The following is a 21,755-nucleotide window of genomic DNA, read 5'->3' as shown; positions in this document are numbered from 1 at the left end:
CTGATTCTCAACTGACTTAAGGATGCAACGTACTTCCAATCAAAATTCTAGTAGGCTTTATTTTTAAAATTAAATTAAATTTATTTTTGTCTTAAAATATTTTCTTAATTGTATATAAAGTTTGTAATAAAGAGAATCAAATTTAAAAAGCAATTTTTTAGCATAAGGACAGATAAAACCACTGAATATGAGAAAAACATAAACACATAATAAAAACATGTGTGATCTATATAATATTGAAATTGAATGATCTAAGCTACAAAAATCCTAAGGTAAACACATAGAACACAATAATATATTAGTTACTCTACCACTTTCCCTCATTCCCAGACAGAGAACCTAGTCTCAGGCCCTACAACAGTCTTTTCATATTTTCTTCATAGCACATATGACAAAGTATAATGTTTTCTACTATTCTCCTGCATTTGAAGCACAATTTTTAAAAGATGATACATTTATAACTTAGAGTTATATGTATTTGTATTTCCAATATAAGTCTCTGCATATGTCACACTCACAATTAATGAATGAAGGAAATAATAAATTAATGCATGATTACCCATTATCACTAAGTAATAAACGTCCTTGTGGGACCATTTTGTAGCAGGGTTTTTTTTTTTAACAGAAATTGACAAGTTGACTTAAAAATCTTTACAGGAATTCTAAGGCTCTGGAATAGATAAAGCAATGAAAAGAAAGAACAACAAAGTTAGAAGAATTATTTGACCTGATTTCAAGACTTATTGTTAAAACTGTAATAATCAAGATAGTTTGGATATTTGCAAAAAGATAAACACAGATCAATGGAACAGAAAAGAGAGTCAAGAAATAGCCAAATACATATCTGAATGATTTTTGAGAAAGGTCCCAAGGAAATTCAATGAAAAAGGAAGATTTTTCAATAAATGAGTTCCTGTAGTAAAAAAAAAAAAAGTAAACATCTTCCATTACCTTATACCACACATAAAAATTAACTCAAACTGGATTATAGTCCTAAATGTAAAACCTAAAACTGTAAAACTCCTAGGATAAAATCTTTGTGATTGTGGGGTAAGTAAGATTTCTTAGAATATGATAGGATGAAGCATACATGAAAGAAAACAATGATAAACTGAACTTCATCATCAACAACATTAAAAAATTCAAGACAAGCCACAGACTGGTGGAATATATTCATGCTGATCAGACTAAGAGCTTGAATCTAGAATATATACAGAACATTTTGAACCTAATTATAAGAGGGCTAACAACTCAAGAAAACAGATACAAGATTTGAAAAGATATGAATGGCCAATGGCATATGAAATGATGCTGAGTATCACTAGGCATTGGTGAAATAAAAATCGAGAACAAGGAGATATTATCTATATACCCATTGCTGCTGCTGCTGTTGCTAAGTCGCTTCAGTCGTGTCCGACTCTGTGTGACCCCGTAGACAGCAGCCCACCAGGCTCCTCTGTCCATGGGATTCTCCAGGCAAGAACACTGGAGTGGGTTGCCATTTCCTTCTCCAATGCATGAAAAGTGAAAAGTGAAAGTGAAGTCGCTCAGTTGTGTCCGACTCTTGGTGACTCCATAGACTGCAGCCCACCAGTCCCCTCTTTCCATGGGATTTTCCAGGCAAGAGTACCCATTAGATAAGTTAAAACTTAAAAACTACCACTACCACTACAAGAAATAAAATCTAGCCATTTTAAGTCCTAAAGAGGATGTGAAACGACTGCAACTCATATTCTTTGAATGGAAATGCTATAACCACTTTGGGATATGTTTGGGAAAAGTTTGGTAGTTTCTTTAAAAATTCAATATATTCCTATCATCCATCATTTTGCAACTAGTTTCCATCATTTTACAACTAGTTATTTCCCTAACAGAAAAGAAAGCAAATGTCCACACAAAGACTTATATATGTAAATATTCATTGCAGCTTTATATGTAATAGCCAAAAACTATTGGGAAAATCCAAATATTCATCAACAGTTGAATAGATAAGCAAATAGTGGTATATCAATGAAATACTACTCAGCAATGAAAAGAAAGAATTACAGAAATGCACAACAATGTGGACTGTTCCTCAAAATCTTTATGCTGAAAGAACTATGCCAGGAAAAATAGAACACATATTGTGTTCTTTCATTTATATGAAAGTCTACAAACTATGCAAACTATGGTGTCAGAAAGCAAATCATGTGTTTCTATGATGGGGTGTTTAGATGTAAGTGAATTACAGATACTTGACACAGGATACTTTTGAAAAATGATGGGAATATTTATCTTGATCAAGAGTGTATATACATGCCCAAACTAGTGAAGTTTGGTATACTTCAATTATACTACAATAAAGGTGAATTATCAATTCACTGCATGTTTGTGGGTCTAGAAGTGTCACTCCCAAAGGTTTTATCCAAGAGATAATATGAAATGAAATGAACCATATGTCCACATAATAGATTTGGAAAATAAAAAAAAATGTTCATAGCAACCTTATCCATTCGATTTAAAAGCTAGAAAGAAGCAAATGTCCACCAACTGGAGAATGCGATATATCTAGGACTAGAAAATAATGAGTTACTGATTCACATGACAAGACAAATGATTCTCCAACACATTATGTTAAGCAAAAGTGTCCAGATATATCTTTGGTGGTGGTGGTTTAGTCACCAAGTTGTGTCTGACTCTTGCGACCCCATGGACTGTAGCCTGCCAGGCTCCTCTGTCCATGGGATTTCCCAGGCAAGAATGCTGGAGTGGGTTGCTATTTCCTTCTCCAAGATATATCTTTGCTTACATGCAAAAGCAAAATTTGAAAGTCCCATACTGTATGATATAAACTCCAAGAAGGAGCAAACTTATTTACAGAGATAGACATCAGAAATAAGAAAGTCATTTCTTGAGAGAGAGTTAGAAGTGACTGGAAAGAGCCAGAGGACTTTCTGTGACAATGTAAACATTCTATTGGGTTTTGCAGCTTTGGACCATGAATTTTAAATCATTATAACTAGACTTAAAATACATCTTTACTAATCAAAATAGGAACCATTACAATCAGTACATTTCTGCCAACAGGAAATAAGCTTGTTTATTCTTGTAGTGTAAAAATCTGTGCTTCAGGATTCATGAACTCTTGGAAAGTTTTTTTTGCATCCTGCTGGTTGTGGAAGCATTTTCCCTGTAAAAGGTTGTCAAGATGCTTCAAGTGGTGGCCGGTTGGTCACAGGTCTGATGCATATGGTGGATGCAGCAAAACTTTGAAGTCCAATTCATTCAACTTTTCAAGCATTGGTTGTGCAACATGCAGTCAAGTGTTGTTGTGGAAAAGAACTGGGCTCATTCTATTGATCAATGCCAGCTTCAGATTTTGCAGTTTTCAGTGAATCTCATTGATTTGCTGAGCATACTTTTCAGATGTAATGGTTTCACTGGGATTCAGAAAGCTGCAGTGGATCAGATGGGCAGCGGACCACCAAACAGTGGCCATGACCTTTTCTTTGGTGTAAGTTTGGTTCTGAGAAGTGCTTTGGAGCTTCTTCTCAGTCCAACTACTGAGAAATGGTTCATTGTTGTTGCGTAGAATAAAAGAAGAGGACACTACAAACTATTTTTTTTTTTTTTGATTTGCAGTCAGCTCATGAAGCACGGACCTCTCAAGGTTTTTCACCTTTCCAATTGGCTTCAAACACCAAACGACCATAGAATGGTTGACATTGAGTTCTTTGGCAACTTCTCATGTAGTTGTAAAAGGATCAGCTTCTATGATCCTTCAATTAGTCGTTGTCAACTTCTGATGGCTAGCCACTATGCTCCACATCTTCCAGGCTCCCCTTTCCTTTGCAACACTTGCTTGAGGCACCACTGCACTGTATGTTAATTAGCAGTTCCTAGGCCAAATGCATTGTTGATGTTGCAAGTTGTTTCCGCCATTTTATGACCCATTTTGAACTCAAATAAGAAAATTACTCAAATCTCCTTTTTGTCTAACATCATTCCCATAGTCTAAAATACATATAAAATAAACAACAAGTAGTAAGTCATTAGCAAAAAAACATAAATCAAGAAATGCACACTGCAATTCTGTATAATATAACCACATTTAAGAATGTATTCCAACATCAAATGGCAAATTTCAACAATGCAAAAACCGCAATTACTTCTGCACCAACCTAATATATCTTGCTTTAAAATAAAGTTACATAACCCTGGGTTGGGAAGATCCCCTGGAGAAGGGAAAGGTTACCCACTCCAGTATTCTAGCCTAGAGAATTTCATGGACTGTATAGTCCGTGGGGTCTCAAAGAGTCGGGCATGACTGAGCGACTTTCACTTTTACTTTACATATACACACTCAGGACTTCCCAGGTGGCTCATTGGTTAAGGATTAACCTGCCAAGTAGGAGACACAGGTTCAGTCCCTGGGTTGGGACAATCCCCCAGAGAAGGAAATGGCAACTCACTCTAGTATTCTTGCCTGGAAAATTCCATGGACAGTGGAGCCTGGCTAGCTACAGTCCATGGGGTTGCAAGAGTTGGACACAACTAAGTGACTAAACAACAGCAATTTACACAGATCTGTTAAAATCTGCCAAACTGCACACTTTAGAACTGTGAGCTTTATTGCATGGAGGGAAAGAAAGAAAAAAACAGAATGGGGTAAAGAAGAGGAGAAAGATGGAAAGAAGGTGAAAGAAGGTGGGAGAGGAGGAGAGAAGAAGGAAGGAAAGAAAGGGAAGGAAGCAAGTCAATTTAACATTAACTTCTCTGTAAAGCCTCCATATGATCTCGATCAGAGGTAGCATCTTAAAACAGATAGACCATCTTCTGTACTTATTGATACTATTCTACTTGGCTGGTTTGTTTTACTACATGGATGCTAGGAGAATCTTATAGCACAATTCATAGCAATCAAATAGTTGATAAGAAAAATTCTTCTTCATAGAAGAATTCTGGGTGGAAAACAATGTATAATTTAAAATCACTATTTCATAACCCCTTAATGAAATCATGGCTTAGGCAATACTCATCAATGGAAACTAAAACTATTAGGTAAAATATTAATGGAAACCTTAATAGTAGATAGGACCGGATGAATGATAGCAGAATCCATTGATTAATCTTAACGTCACTAAAAGTGTGACTACAACTATTAGGTGCTTTCCTACACATGTGATGCAGATACACTAGGCATACCGATCAAATATTCCTGAAAAAAATAACTGATTCCAAATCTAATCAAACTCTAATTATGGAAAATATGTGGAGTAGAGGAACAATTTAAACAAGAGCATGAAGGAAAAAAATCAAATCTAGTTATGGGATATTTCACAAGACAAATGGCCCAATTTTCTAAACAAACAAAAACTTTGGAGAAGGAAGGCCATGATACACTAGAGACTTAAGAGATATTACAACCAAATTCAATTTGTGGACCCTTTTTGGATCATGACTGGAACAAACCAATTATAGAAAGACACTTCTAAGACAATTAGGGAATATGAATACATCTAGTTATTAAATAATATGAACAAATGTCTTTAATGTTGGTAGATATGATAATATTATTGTGGTAGTATTTTAAAAGTATGTCCTTACCTTCTCCCTCAGAGTCCATAAAATTGTTCTATGCATCTGTGTCTCTTATTCTGTCTCGCATATAGGGTTATCGTTACCATCTTTCAAATTCCATATATATATGCATTAGTATACTGTATTGTTGTTTTTCTTTCTGGCTTACTTCACTCTGTATAATGGGCTCCAGTTTGGAGAAGGTGAGGGTGGGACGTTCTGGGAGAATAGCATTGAAACATGTATATTATCATATGTGAAACAGAACACCATTCCATGTTCGATGCATGAGACAAGGGCTCAGGGCCGGGGCAATGGGATGACCCAGAGGGATGGGATGGGGAGGGAGGTGGGTGGGGGGTCCAGGAAGGGGAACACATGTAAACTCATGGCTGATTCATGTCAATGTATGGCAAAAACTATTACAATATTGTAAAGTAATTAGCCCCCAACTAAAATAAATAAATTTATAAAAAAAATAAAAAAATAAAAAATAAAAGTATGCCCTTGTCTGTTAAAGCACACTGAAACATACTAAATTATTTATGAGTGAAAAAATGTCAAAGTTAGTATTTGCTTTGCAGACTCTGAAAAAAAAAGTCAAGCAGTAATTTAGGTAAAACAACATAGGTGAAATATTGATAAATGTTGAAGTTGATGATGGGCATACAAGGTGCACTACACTACTTTTTCCTTACTGGTATTGAGTGTGTTTTATAATTTTCATAATGAAAGACACAAATGTCTACTAAAAATCTACACTTTATATATTCTTCCTAATATTTGAGTTACCATTCAATGGTATTTATGAATCCCAATCCATAACCATTTCTGATGTTATAAAATGCATTTATTTTTACCTCTTATGACATTTTATGACAGTCAAGCATGTGTAAGAACATGTTTTTATTTTCAGAGACATACAAATATATTCCTAGTCTATTTTCCCATTCTTAATCTCCTCTTTCTCAAGTGCATCTTCCTTTTACTATGAAAGAAACAGCACAACAAAACATGCAAAATTCAGTCCTCTCTCAGAACACACTTCCTGCTTGCAAAGCCAGAGAATGTCCACATGTTTACATGTTGTCAGCCTCCTGATCACCACCCAGCATGCCCAACAAGTAGACTGGAACAACTGTACTGGAAATAAACTCTAAACTCACATTTTATTTTAGCTTTTCTTCCTCTTATTGCAATAAAAGAAATAACAGTTTTATAAAGAGACAATGGGGAAAAATTCATTACTTGTTTTTGTGCATCAAATCCTGGTACAAAATATCATTATACACTTGCTGTCTGTGTTTCAGCCACAATGAATTTGTTGTTGTTCTAGAAACTTCCACATTCATTCTCTGTTAGGACATTTGCATTGGTTCCATATTTATTTGAGGTTCAGCTAAAAAACCATCTCTTCTCAGAGAGCTTTCTGAGTACCCAATCTAATGTACTCATTTCTCCATCATTTTCTTTCACATTTAACCCATTTATATTCTTCTAAGTATTTATCATTATCTTTTTTTTCACCTCCTTTGTAGCTGTTTTTCTGTGCACTATTATCCTCAACTAGACTATAAGTTCAGGGATTGTGACTATCTGGTTTATTGTAATACCCTCCATGACTCAAATAGTAATTGCATAGAGTAGGTATTCAAAACAATATTGTGGTTTGAATAATTTTTATATTGACAAAAATTATGTACTATATCATATGTACTATGTCATTTATGCCATAATACAATAGTAACAGCAACACAAATGATACTATTATCAGACTATTTTCCAAAAAATATTCTATGCTGAGAGTGTTTTGATTGAAACTGAAGATAACAGTGTGATAGAAACAGTAAGGACATCAAAAGTGAGTGATAATAGTAATATACACACAAACAATATTAATACTATTAATGAACTGTGTCCCTAACTAATAACCCTAGCTGAATAAATAATAACCAATATTATTAATCTTTATAATAACCATAGAAACTCTAAGAGGGAGAAGCCACACAAAGGAATTAAATAATTTGGACATAACCACTCAGAATGTCTATCACAAAATTCAAGTCTTCTAACCAAAAGTCAGTTATTCATCCATTCATTTGTTCAATAGGCACTTATTAGGAACCCATAATGTGTTAGGGATAATGCTGGACACTGTCATGAGTAAATCAGACAAGAACCCTGTGTTCACAACTTATTTACAAAACCATATTATGCTCCTGTCTACTGTCACATAATATGGAAGCAAACAAAGACAAGGCTTGTGAAGCTTTTCAACGCAAAAAAGAAAAGGAAAATCCTTTTTTTCAACTGGACTAAGCCACATCCAAGCCACATATTTTCAGTGCAACAATTGGATCCTGATATTAGCAATGGCACTGCTGATCAAACACATGCAATGGTCTACACAATGGATATTTACTTACAACTTCCTAAATAAACAACCTATATAAAAATATGGCATTCCACTTCTTCATCTGCTGCTCTTCTTGATCTATCTCTAGAAGAACAGTTCAATTTTTTTTCATATTGTTGGCTTAAACTCTCTCAAGGTGAAAAACAATAGTTTTATTTTAAAAAAAAATTGAGGTCAAATTAATCTACAACTTCAAGTTTTAATTGTGTGAGTAAGAAGGAAAATGGGCCAACCCTCCTGGGGGATCCCGTCTGTCCTGGTTCTAGTGACCAACTAAGCTGCTGATTTGACATTCTAGGGAATTGGGATGTATTCTTCACTGGAGAAATCCCAAACTGCCTGACAAAATCTAAAGTGTTTGACCTTTCCAGTCTTACTGCTTTCATTATTTAAAATGAAAAGAGAAAAAGAAAAATGAGAGAGCAAGTGGAACTATACAAAAATTTGCTTATCAGATTCCATCTTCAGCACTACTTTAAACCTTTTTTTAAATGTGAGCACAGAATTGTTAACTTTAGGGTGAAATTGGGCCAAACTGAAATGCCAACTCATATTTCAGAGAGCCTTTATTGTTATAGTTCCCCAGTGGTAGATGGGAACCCCAAAGCTTATATAAATGTATGTATGTATTACTCTTGTGAATGGGAGGGGGCAGGTTTTAACATTTCTATAGCTTATTCTGTCCCTAAGGGAAGAAATGAGTTATGCTATTCCTAAAGAAATCTAAAAGACAGAAGAAAATTAATAATATAAAACTTTTAAGAAAACAGGATCCAAAATAAAATCTAACATGTTACCTCTGGCTGACTTTGTGATTCTGGGAAGATACGATAATGCTAAGTAGATTAAATCCAGTCAAAATCCTATCAGCTTGTGTGTGTGTGTATATATCTATATACGTAATTTATTTATAATATCTATAAAATACATATAAATATATAAAATAAAGTTATATATAGGTTATATATTATACATTGCTATATGTAATATATTCTATAATAAAATATACATATTCCATAAAATTAAGAATTAATATGTAATCATATTTAATTATGTATTATTAAATGTAAATATATTTTATAAATTTTAGATAGCTATATAGATATGCAGATGTATTGATACGAGAGTAAAACAAAAAGTACCACCTGATGAATTCACTAAAGTCTCGTTTTTCTCTTGGCCATGGAGGCCAAATGTCAGTTGTCACTTGGAATATATATGTTTATTTAGGTACATAATGAGAGGAAGCATCAGATAAGTATATTAGAAACTATAATAACTTTCCTTTGTAATATATTAAACTACATTTATAAATCTTGAGTTCTAATATGTTGCCCAAATGAGAAGAAAGGCATTAGACATATTATTGTTTGAAGGTGGAGATCATTTTTCCATTACACATTCTCTGTAAAAGTGGCTTTGCAAAATGTATACAATTGACCAACCAGTCACACAACACCATTTTTTGCATAATAGCAGTACTCAGCCTTGTATTTTAACTGGCTTTATTTTGTTTAGGGAGCTGGGCTGCAAATTCATGAACTCTATATAGTCTTAAAATCTCAATCACTATTTTTTCATACAACTTATAGTCAAAGATGAAGGACAAGGAAAAGAACAAGAGGAAAAAGAGGAGGAAGAGGAACAAGAGTGGGAAGAGGAGAAAGAGGATGGGGGGAACTATACAAAATTTATTTCTAAAAATTGTCTGCACACATGTGTGCTAAGTAGCTTCAGTTGTGTCCAACTCTTTGTGACGTGTAGCCCACTAGGCTCCTCTGTCCATGGGATTCTTCAGGTAAAGATACTGGAGTGGGTTGCCATTTCCTCCTCCAGGGGATCTTCCCCACCCAGGGGTCAAACCTGCATCTCTAAGTCTCCTGTGTTGGCAGGCGGGTTCTTTACCACTAGCACCACCTGGGAAGCCCCCAAATTGTCTACTCCCACTAAACTAACACATGTGTCTTCTATTTTCTCTCCATCCCTAAAACCTTGCACTTCCCTGCCTTCTTGTCTAGGATTGTGTCATCCCCTACTCTGGTAACTCTCCATTTTCTGTTTGCACCTGCTGAATAATCTAGCCTCCCAGGTATCTGAGTCACCCCTTCACCCTGGGCTTCCCCATTATCTCTATCTACCCTCACTTGACTTCATTACTCTACTTCAAAGTCACACGTTTCATTGTCTTCCTCCAATTACAAGTACCTACGTTTTACCCATCCCTTCTGCTGTTCCTTAGGTTCATTAGATCTACTATTTAAGCTCACTAAGATGTCTAGTTCTAGGACACTTTAATTTTCCTTCTATCAGTTTTTTTTTTCCCCCTATTTCAGTTCCTTCCACCACCAGCTTGGTTCCATTATCTTGAGCACTTTATATCACTTGCTCCCACTTTACTTGCCCTCTAGTACCTTACCTCCATGTAAACTCCTATCTAGGCTTCACTGGTGGCTCAGACAATAAAGAAACTGCCTATAAAGAAACTCCTGAACCCAGGAGACTGGGTTCAATCCCTGGAATGGGAAGATCCCCTGGAGAAGGGAATGACAACCCACTCCAATATTCTTGCCTGGAGAATTCCATGTACAGAAAAGTCTGGCTGGCTACAGTCCGTGGGGTTGCCAGAGTGGGACGTGACTAAATGACTAACACTTTCACACTTTCAAACTCCCAACTATGTACCAATTCTACAAAATCAGTTTCTATATCTACATCAGGGCTGCTAAGTCCAGGTAAAGAAAATCAAATAGCTATATAAACGTGCGCCACCGTGTGTTCTGGTTTTCGGTATAAGCTGTGATTGTCAGTTCTCAATACATAACCATGGTTGACACCCTGGTTCATATACTCATTTTTTTTCATAGTTTTTATTTAGTCCAAATCCAACTGCTACTTTTCTCACTGCCAGCAAACCATCTACAAAACAAAGAAAAAATGAGGTGATATCAACTCATCTCATTTTCATGTGGAATTAAGGTGCTATGGTTTTGAGGGAAATGGTTTGGCCCAGAGGTAAGGAAGAGATGAGAGACAGGCTATGCAGTGGCCAGATCTTTTGTTTCTGGGTTCTTTAATGTATGCATTGAAGCTATTGTGAATTACCAATGGAGCCATAAGACACTACTCTCACTACTTTCTCTATTATTACCATGACTAATATTGTTGCAATATGGAACAACAGACTGGTTCCAAATAGGAAAAGGAGTACATCAAGGCCGCATATTGTCACCCTGCTTATTTAATTTATATGCAGAGTACATCATGAGAAACGCTGGGCTGGAAGAAACACAAGCTGGAATCAAGATTGCTGGGAGAAATATCAATAACCACAGATGTGCAGATGACACCACCCTTATGGCAGAAAGTGAAGATGAACTAAAAAGTCTCTTGATGAAAGTAAGAGAGGAGAGTGAAAAAGTTGGCTTAAAGCTCAACGTTCAGAAAATGAAGATCATGGCATCCGGTCCCATCACTTAATGGGAAATAGATGGGGAAACAGTGGAAACAGTGTCAGACTTTATTATTTTGGGCTCCAAAATCACTGCAGATAGTGATAGCAGCCATGAAATTAAATGACGCTTACTCCTTGAAAGGAAAGTTATGACCAACCTAGATAGCAGACTAAAAAGCAGAGACATTACTTTGCCAACAAAGGTCCATCTAGTCAAGGCTATGGTTTTTCCAGTAATCATGTATGGTTGTGAGAGTTGGGTTGTGAAGAAAGTTGAGCGCCGAAGGATTGATGCTTTTGAACTGTGGTGTTGGAGAAGACTCTTGAGAGTCCCTTGGACTGCAAAGAGATCCAACCAGTCCATCCTAAAGGAGATCAGTCCTGGGTGTTCATTGGAAGGGCTGATATTGAAGCTGAAACTCCAATACTTTGGCCACCTCATGAGAAGAGTTGACTCATTGGAAAAGACCCTAACACTGGGAAGGATTGAGGGCAGGAGGAGAAGAGGATGACAGAGGATGAGATGTCTGGATGGCATCACCGACTCAATGGACATGAGTTTGAGTGAACTCTGGGAGTTCGTGATGGACAGGGAGGCCTGGCGTGCTGCGATTCATGGGATCGCAAAGAGTTGGACATGACTGAGCGACTGAACTGAACTGAACTGAATATTGTCACTGGCACTTACACTGCTGTATCATCAACTTCTTTCATGTCTGCTCTCCCAACATGTAAAGTATTTGCATATGAAGAACATTTCATTAGCACTGTTACCAACAGACTTAGAAAAATGCAAGGTGAAGAAAATACACCAAGAATACAAAGCAACATTTCAAACAATAATAGAATCTAGGCCATTTGTAAATGCCAGCTCTTCCTCAATACACATAAAGCATATTAAAGTTTTTGATTTTTCACTTTTTCATTACAGAATCCTCTATCTGTTCAGTACTGTATCTTGCAATATCCATCATCACATTATCAAACAGGTGAGTAAACAAATCAGTTTCAATTGCTGACAAAAGAAAACACATATTTATCTTCACTCTGATTTTAACCAAGAATTTCAGTTTATTGGAGAATATGCTTAAATTGTTCATCTTCTCCATGACAGGGATATTCTGAAAATTTTGCATCTGATTTCAATCTTAGTGAAAGGCCTGAGTGTCTGTAATTATATTAACCCCAGATGCCTTCTTATATAAAGGGGGTGTAAGGAACTCTCTCACAAGGATTCAGACACCAACAGTAGACAACTTAGTTTAAGGGGAAAGATATGGAAAATGAAGCCAAACAAACAGGATTTGGTAGATTTAGATGACATTAAGCCTAACACAGGCTCATCCATAATGACACTGTGAAAGAAATTCTAAAGAAAACTTTAGATGCCACAGTAGTAATGCTAGTATCTAGAATGAGGGATTGATCACCTCACTTTATTCTGCACTAGTAACACCAGACTCAGAGTTTTCAGAATGCACCGTGGTTAAAAGCTTGAGCTGACACAGGGGTTCTGTGTCAGAACCCCTCCCCTGCAAATTTCCGGTTCTGGAATATTATATAATCCCTATGCCTCAGTTTCTTCATCTATAAAATGAATACATAGCTGTTATGTGATTATGTAACACCCCTATTTTTTTAATGAGGGTTATTGTATAGATGAAATGAAACTTCAGAACCAATGGGTGAAAACTATCAAAGGACACCCATTCCATGGAGATGGCCTTGTGTAGGCTCTTTGAGCATTGAACACAAATATTGCAAGGGGTATTTGATCCCTGGTCCAAAAAGTGATGTAATGTTCGCCTCAGAACTATGAGATATCACTGTCCCGAAATAGTGACCCCACTCTCATTTTTCAGCTCTGCCTAAAGTGCCTTCTAATAAGTATTTAGAAAGTTATTTTATTGCCCATATAGAGTTCAACAGTAAACTCTGAAATCAGGGAAAGATCAAACAAACAAACAACTTTTATTCCAGTGGCCTTTCTGAAATGAAGATGAAGATGAATTATACTATGCACATGGATAAAAAAATCAGTGAAATGCTGTTAATAAATCAAGTTTTCAATCAAAGACAAATAAAATCTGAAATACTGCAGCCATGCCCCCAGGGTCCATGCCTTGTTATAATGACTTCATTTCAAGCCTCTTTCAAATGAGATCACTTTTTTTTAACAAGGTTCTTTTGGTACTTTTTATATGAGATTGAGTCAGTTCAACCTTATAAATAATTTTATTTAGTGATATGCTACTGTATAACAAGTTTCACTCATGGAATTCCTAAAACTAAATTTTAAACTCATCTGCATATAACTAAATTTGAAGCTCAATGAATCAAAGTACAGTAACAACCCACAAAGACTTAATGATTCCAGTAGCTTTAATTAGCTTACATATAATTCTTTTCATTGCCAAAAAAAAAAAAGAAAATTTAAGTGAACTTGAAACACTATATTGCATTTAATAAAGTATCAATTTTTTGACAGAATTCACACTGTTACCAAGGTTATAGTGAAAATGACACACTAATTCATTGTATTGGCATTATAAATTGGTCAATTCATATATAAAGAAAAGTGAAACTATGTAGCAAAAAAGCCACAAGGACTGGTACATCTTCTGACTCAAAAATTTTACTCCTAGAATGTATCTTAAAGTAATAATTCAGTATGTAAATAAGATGATCATTGTAGTGTTATCAATAATAGTGAAAAAGGCTAGAGACAATCTGAGTACTTCACACTAATGGAGGTTAATAAATTATATCACTGTAATACAACAAAATGATGTACAGCTAAAAAATTGATTAATACTTAGATAAATGACAAAATAGTTGGTATGTTAAGTGAAACTTCTAGAATAGTAAGAGTCATCTTTTTGGATATATGAAATACATCTATGCATGAAATATAGAGGGTAGTTTTTTCAGGTTAACTAAATTGTTGATTTAGTAAATTTTTAAAATTCAGTTTTACTAGAGTGGGTAGCTTATCCCTTCTCCAGGGGATCTTCCCGACTCAGGAATTGAACAGGGGTCTCCTGCATTACAGGCAGATTCGTTACCAGCTGAGCTACCAGGGAAGCCCTAAAAAATAATAGAAGACCCCAAATGGACACAAGATATAACTTAGGCAGATAAAGCTGGAAATCAGGTGACAGACTTTTTCTTTATATTCCCATATAATGGGAAGTTCCAAATTCTTGAAGCCTTAAGGTCAATAATATCATGCCAATCCCTTTACTTGCCAAGTTCTAGCTACCTGTTTTTTTTTTTTTAAGAATAAAGTGATAATAATCAAGAAAGCTTTCATTATAAAACTTAAGATTTTAAAGTATTTTGAAAATGAAAATATAATCAAATACTGATTAATAAAAATATTAGTGGGAGAAAACAAGCAAAGATTTCCAGGGAAAATAAGATTCTCTCCTTCGTGGAAAGTTAGATAATGCCTATGCATTAAGAAGGAAGTGCTGTTTTCCCCTGCGACTCCTAAACTAAGTGAGACAAACTCTTTGCTTACTGTAGTTAATTAGAATTACCTGGTACTGTATATTGATGGATCTTTATTCAGTCCCTTGGTTCTTAACAAATAAAAAATCCATTTCCCTAGGCTGACCCATTAATTGAAGTCATTCTTTTGGTTTGGTTTTGCTTTCTTTTTTTAACATATGCAATTTTGTCACAGTAAATTTTAATTTCCCAAATGGCAAAACATTTCAGAATATCTCCAAGGTGCTTGGAACTGAAGATCAGCCACGGAGGTATTACAAGTGTGGCCACACTTCCCTCTGAAATCTATCAAAGCTCTTCTAATTAGTCTTTTGCCACATGACATCTCACCAACTTCAAGAGATTTAGGGTGGTTAATCCTCCATCAGCAACTGCATTATGAAGATGACTGAGTTTGGAGACTGTAGATAATAAGTAAGCTAGACTTTACAAGTCACTCTTTGGGTTATGTTTAATGGAGATGAGTTTGGGCTGTTTGATGGAAGACGCCAGAGTTAGAGTTGAGCTTTTTAGATTTTGTTTGTCAACTTTGTTGTACTGACTTCTCCCTAAAGCACTTCTTCATTTTCTCCATATGCAAGATAGTGTTAGAAATACCTGTCCTAGCAACATGCTCCCAGGAATATTTGATAGGTAATTAGTTAAAGAGGGCATTCTACCTTGCTGGGCAAGGGCAAAAGACAAGTACAGGTGAATTCACACATCTGATCATCTGGTCTGATTATTTCCCTACATCCTTTGTCTGTTGTTTGAACTGAGAGATTCGTGATTCCTGATACAAACTATTTGCCATTGACTGCCACAATTTGTGAACTATTTATTGTATTTTATTTTATTTGCAATAGCAAACGATACACTAATGTCTCACACATACTTGACTAAAAAATTATGACATAACAAAGCCTTTGTAAATCAAAAGAAATTTAGAAATAGAAATGGATTATTTTTCCTTCTCACTGGAATACAGCCTTGTCTCACCAAGGCCCAAATTATTCTGTTTTCTTGCAGTTCCACTGAAACTAAGCTGATATCTGAACTGGGAACATCTTCGTTCCTATAAAACTTAAACGAGTTTTCTATGGTCCCTAGAAATAAGTTACATTGTTCTTATTTTATTCCGTCAAAGAAATTTGAAAGAGCTCTGGTTTTTAGAATCTTGATATTTATTCCTATTCCTAAAAAAAAAAAAAAAAAAAAAAAGGCCATAAATAAGCCACTTTATTGGAAAAGTAAACTAGCACATTCACTGTAGAGTTACTGAATTGATACACTACGTATTTCTCATTTATTAGCTTAATTTTGTTGTCAGCTCTTCTACTGTAACATTATGTATTTCCTACGGGTTCACATGAGATTTACACTCATTTTTTAGCTATTTTATTGCTAGATATTTCCTTCTTATCAGTTATTTATTTAAAGCTTTCACCATACCCATTTGATCTGAATAAATTTATTGAATATGTACTCTCCTTTTATAACCAAGCTCAGCTTTTGATGTGTACTTATATTTTATATAATATCAAAAAGATCAATAATTTAGAGAATGATTTTGATTTGCCTTTTTTTTTTTTTGCTCTTTTATAGCTAAAGGGAAAGGTAAAAAGAAGGACAATAGTATGTGATTTTTCTCTAGTAGTTACTATCCTTCCTTCAAAGAAATTCTGGAATAAGGATTCTTTAAAAAATAAGATGTAAGCCTACTTTGATATTAACTTAAAAACTACAACTTGTGAGTGACCAGGTTTTACCAATTTTTATGTAATTTGGAGATATGGAAAGCCAGAAGTCCAGCTCCCTATGTTAGGAATCTGATGACTAAGTATGCATTAGAGTCTTTCCTATAGTTACAGTGACTGACTTCAGTATAGGTCATATTATTGCTCATTCATATTTGGTTGCCTACCCTATGCTGCCCCTCCTTTTGCAGGAAAATTATCCATTCCCATCTTGTTGGAAGAAGAACTGAGTGCATGATTTGGTTTTCCCAACTGGCAATGTTAGAGATAGAGGTTGCAACAGATAGAGGCTACTCCATCAGCTAGAGTATCCTGAGATGAAGATGACATGGAAGAGAATCATAGTAAATCCATGATACCATGCTGAGTAAGTTGAAATACTTTATTACTATGAGAAATTAGGATTTGGGGGTCGTTTGTTACTGTAGCATAACCTAGTTTGTCGTAACTGATACAAGTATTAATATAGGGATCCTTACAGAAATGAGGTTAAAAGGAAGCCATTCCCTCACAAAGTGTGAGTGTACTACAGAACAGGCCCAAGAAGTAAGCACCTCAATTCAGCTGACCTAAGTTAGGTTAGGTATGGAACTAAGGGACTTAGGCAAAAGGCTTGATAGACCTATATCAATAGCATAATGTGTACATCTTGCTAAGGGATCAAAGCAAACGCAAAGGAATTGATGCTCAACTCACAGATGCAAAGGACAAACTTGTGGTTACCAGTTGGGGGTGGGGGAGTGGTGAGTACAAACTATGAAGTGTAAGATAGACTATAGGGATATATTGCACAACACAAGGAATGCAGCCTATATTTTGTAATAACTGTAAATAGAGCATAACCTTTAAAATTTTATATTTTTTAAAATTAAGGGAAAAAAAAGGAAAATGATGTTCACGTGGTGGAGAAATTTTGAAGCACAGAATTCTAGGGTCTGTGAGCTGTGTTTAAGACAGTGACTGTCCTAGGAGGTTCTAGACATATTTAGGGAGGAAAATGAATTCAGATCTAGGGAAGCAATGCCAAAGACTGAAGGGTAGGGAGAAGTAATAGCAGAATGAATATTTTTAATCAAGAGGTAAGGGTGAGTAAAGATATGCAGAGAATTATTTTTCAGTTGGCTCAGAGTAAGGAGTTCAGTCTAATAATTCTAAATTTTAAGAGTATTAGAGCCTAAAAGGTGCTATTACTATGGTACAGAAAAGCTTCTAAAGAACTGTATGGATGTGAGCAGTGCTCTCGATCTTTTATACCTCAAGAGCTCTGCAGGCCTAGAGCTTACTTAGCTAAAAATGTCCCCTGATGAGCTGCCTAGAGACACGTTTGCATCCTGAATTGCAATGTACCCCTGGGCTCACAGATCATTCTGACTTAACTGGGAATGCTACTCTCAGTATCTGCATATTTGTGCTGTGAAATTTCCAATCAAACACACGGGAAGAGAACAGAAGACCATGTGTGACTGTGTGCTTAGAGAGCATATCAACAGAAAAATCCAGTGAATGAGCCAGATCTGGCTACTTTAGTCCTAATTATCTTATTCCATCCTCAAGAAACCAACCTAAGAAGGTATTATGATTGTGCTCAGTTTGCAAATGAGGGAACTGAAGCTCCAAGAAGTAAAGTAACTTTCTCGAGATTACTTAACCAGAAACAGTGGGGGCAGGTTTTTAATCTGCGTAGTCTAACTTCAGAGTCTATGCTTTTTAACAGCTAGCTAAACTGTGGCCCATGTTACTGTTTATATCTATTTAGTTCTGGATTTCTTTGTAATTCAACAAAAATTATGGTCAAAATGAGAAAATATATTTCAGATATGCAACATATAGCCCCAACTACCTATGCTTTTCTCTTCACACATTTTATTTGTGGGAGATGTGACCTGATGGTGTGATGAAAGAATCAAGAGAATCCTTGCCCAGCATCCAAAATAAGCCCAAGTATTAACATATATTTAACCAAGGATATATTGAATTTTGGGCTTCCCAGGTGGTGCTAGTGGTTAAGAAGCCATCTACTGATGCAGGAGATGTAAGAGATTCAGGTTCAATCCCTGCATCAGGAAGATCCCCTGCAGGAGGGCACGGCAACCCACTCCAGTATTTGCGCGTGGAGAATCCCATGGGCAGAGGAGCCTGGGCTACGGTCCACAGGGTCATAAAGAGCTGGACACGACTGAAGCAACATAGCACACATGGATGCATATTGGATTTTAGGCTATATTTCCATGAAAGGAGTTAAGACCAGAAAGATCATCTGAATAATTGGGCAGTGAAAAGAAGGGGGATGCTATTCTTCCCTTTCCCCCAATTTATCCACTTAGCTGACAGCAATTCAGGTGTTGTCCCTGAATAATTTGTGAAAATGTGCCCTTCTAGGCTTTCTGTGGGCTGTGACCAGATTCTATTTGATCTCCACCTCATTATTCAATGGCAGTGCACTCCAGGTTCAGCAGTCAGCAGCGGTGCGTTGAGCAGGGGTGAGTGGCTGGCCCATTACCACTGATAAGCCTTTTACCAAAGACAGCTCCCACTGAGCGGAGCGAACAAGACTCCGACTGGCTACAAAGTGGGCTTCAGATAAAAACTCATTACTCTCCAAAATCTAGCTCAAAGACCAGAGAGTTATCCTGAGGAGGCTACAGTGAAGTTCACCTAATTATCAATTACACTCTATCTTCCTTCCTCTTCTCTCTAATTTAATCTCTTAAATTCCTCTTTTGAAATGGTAACAGCTGGAATAGTTTTGATCAGAAACACAACCCATCATAGAATTTTAAGGGAAAGGGGTAAAAGATAAGCTGTCCTAGAGAAAGCTTTACTAGGGAAAATGATCTGTGATGTGTAACCACAGTCTAGAGATTACTGGGAAGGCAAAAATGAAAGATGGCAAGGCGATGAGGACTGTCCACAATGGCACCTGGCAGGGGGGCACTGTTACATCACAAGCCATATATGAGACTCAAAATATGAGAACCATAGCTTAAAAAAAAAAATAAAAGTAAACACGTGAAAGAGGTCCACTGATGGGGAGAAAGGGAAGAGAAAGCTTGTGTTTGTTTGTTTTTAATCTTTCTCAAGTTTGATGCTAATCCTTTATGATGGGGTGGAGAGCTGTGTGTGATTTTCATAACTGAAGAGCAGTTTCATCATTCTTAGCAGCAGGAAGTCCCTTTCTGCTTGTCTTTTGAAAGTTTTTGTTTTAGTAGAAATAGGATTATATAATCCTCCAGATAATTCCCGTGACCCTAACTTTTGCTAAATTTTCACAGCACATGTCGATCGATTTTGCAAAGTGTTGAAAGAGGACTGGTATTCTGGGATTGGGAACGGTATTCAGAATCTTTCTCAAGATGCTGGAGAGATGCATTTTTCACCTCTCAGAAACTGTTACTCCCTTTCAGCTATCAAACCATTCAGACCAGGAGAAAAGGCTGGCCAGCCTGCCCCACTAGGTGGTCTTCTTTCCAAAATAAAGCCCCACAGCACCCAGCAGGGAGAGAGACTAACGCCAGCCCTCTGCCTTCTGATTAGTTCATGAAAGGAAAAGCTCTCACTGAGCTCCCACCCCAGAGTCTCTGCATGGTTTCAGAGGCCTTTGGAACTTCTCTGGGCTTCAAGAGGAACTGGAGGCAACCGGAAAAAAAAAAAAAAAAAGTACAGCTGGCTATTTCTTTACAACTGGAGAAAAATCTCCTAACCTGGAACAGAGAGCATCATGACCTGCCTACAGCCAGCCAACCCCAACACATAGGTTTTCACCATACAGAACTAGAGGCTCTGTGGCTACTGCAAGTTAGCACGCCCTGCATGTGTATGCAGTGAGGCACTCTGCATGGAGTTTGAGAATCCAAGATCAAGGATGCAGCGCTGTCACTAATAACTTCAAGGGAACTTTGATGGAGTTGGGGGCAAGGACATTCTAGGTTTGATTTCTTCTTCAGGCTCTGTGCTAAAGGTAAGAGCAATACATACTAGCAAGCAGAAATATGCTTTGGGCACACAAACCATAAAAGAAACCATAACAGAAAAGAGCCATTGCTTTAATGTATGCTACAATATCTTCTATAGCTCTCTTCCAGACATCCCAAATTGCTTCCACTACACCCCTGGCCACAAAAAAATAAAAATAAAAAAGGGATGAGCAGGGAGCCTTTGGGCTGTTTAGACCATATTACTATTGGATAATTTTCAATACGCCCCCTCTGAAGAGCATATCTGGGTTTGAAGTATTAAGATTTTTAAGAAAAACCTAAAAAGCAGCCATTGCCCCAGTCAGAAAGATTTTGCTATATACACCAGCCATGTTAAGATCCAGTCAAAAACAGAGACTTTGGGAGTGGCTATGTAATATGGTTGGAAATATATGTTGAAATGAATTGCAAGATGGCTGACTCCTACTGGTTATTGCTAAAAACACCAAACCAAGATGAATATATTTGGAGTGACCTCATCTCTAGTTGCCTGACTTTAGACAGGTCTCTCTGCTGAGACTCGCTCTCCTTGATCTTATATAAGGAAAGGATAAGGATAATGTTTGCCCAGCTTTTTTCAGAGTCCACAACTTGGACAAGACATTGTAAAAACTCTTCACAAATTATTAATATGCCACAACATAAAGCGGCACCCACAGTTAGTGAATACTTCTTATGTTCACTTACCTGTGAATATATGTATACCTGTCTTTCCTCAAAATGCATTTTCTTCAAGGAGAGATTGCCATTTTAGGTCATCTGTGAAGAACGGCAAGTTCCTTAGCTGCCCAAAGAGAAGGTTTCAAGTGGTTCTGTGGCCATTTGAGTAACTGTGTGGCCACTGAAAGAGGTCTTCCACTTGTTTGCATCCTCAGTGACAAAACCAGAGTTTGTCACAAAACATTCAAAATAAAGAAAAGTGCTCCCTAATGTTCCCATTTGCTTTTCCCCGTGGCTGTTCTCTGTTGAATCATACAATTTACTGTTAGTTATTTAGTGGTTTCAAATTATTTTACAGTGCAGTGGGGGAATAAACGTGGCTATATAGAGCAGATAAATTAGAGGAGCATAACCTTACATGATTAAAAACAACACAGTCGTGCTTA

At 36.5% G+C, this 21,755-nt stretch overlaps 1 long non-coding RNA gene across 1 annotated transcript in view; it reads left to right on the top strand.

Annotated features, from left to right (window-relative positions):
• The window catches only part of LOC145525689 (uncharacterized), a 65,645-nt gene extending 44,585 nt beyond the window's left edge, over positions 1-21,060 (top strand). The window contains exons 3-6 of the long non-coding RNA XR_014068364.1: positions 12,358-12,415; positions 16,867-17,042; positions 19,055-19,155; positions 19,948-21,060. This is a non-coding gene — a long non-coding RNA (uncharacterized LOC145525689). The remainder of the gene's footprint in view (positions 1-12,357; positions 12,416-16,866; positions 17,043-19,054; positions 19,156-19,947) is intronic.
• Positions 21,061-21,755: the final 695 nt, after the last annotated feature.

The sequence above is a fragment of the Giraffa tippelskirchi genome, chromosome 2, assembly GCF_054371585.1.
Source record: "Giraffa tippelskirchi isolate mGirTip1 chromosome 2, T2T-mGirTip1v1.2.pri, whole genome shotgun sequence".
Lineage (NCBI taxonomy): Eukaryota > Metazoa > Chordata > Mammalia > Artiodactyla > Giraffidae > Giraffa > Giraffa tippelskirchi.
The sequence above is the reverse complement of the archived record's forward strand: the minus strand, read 5'-3'. Positions and strand labels throughout refer to the sequence as shown.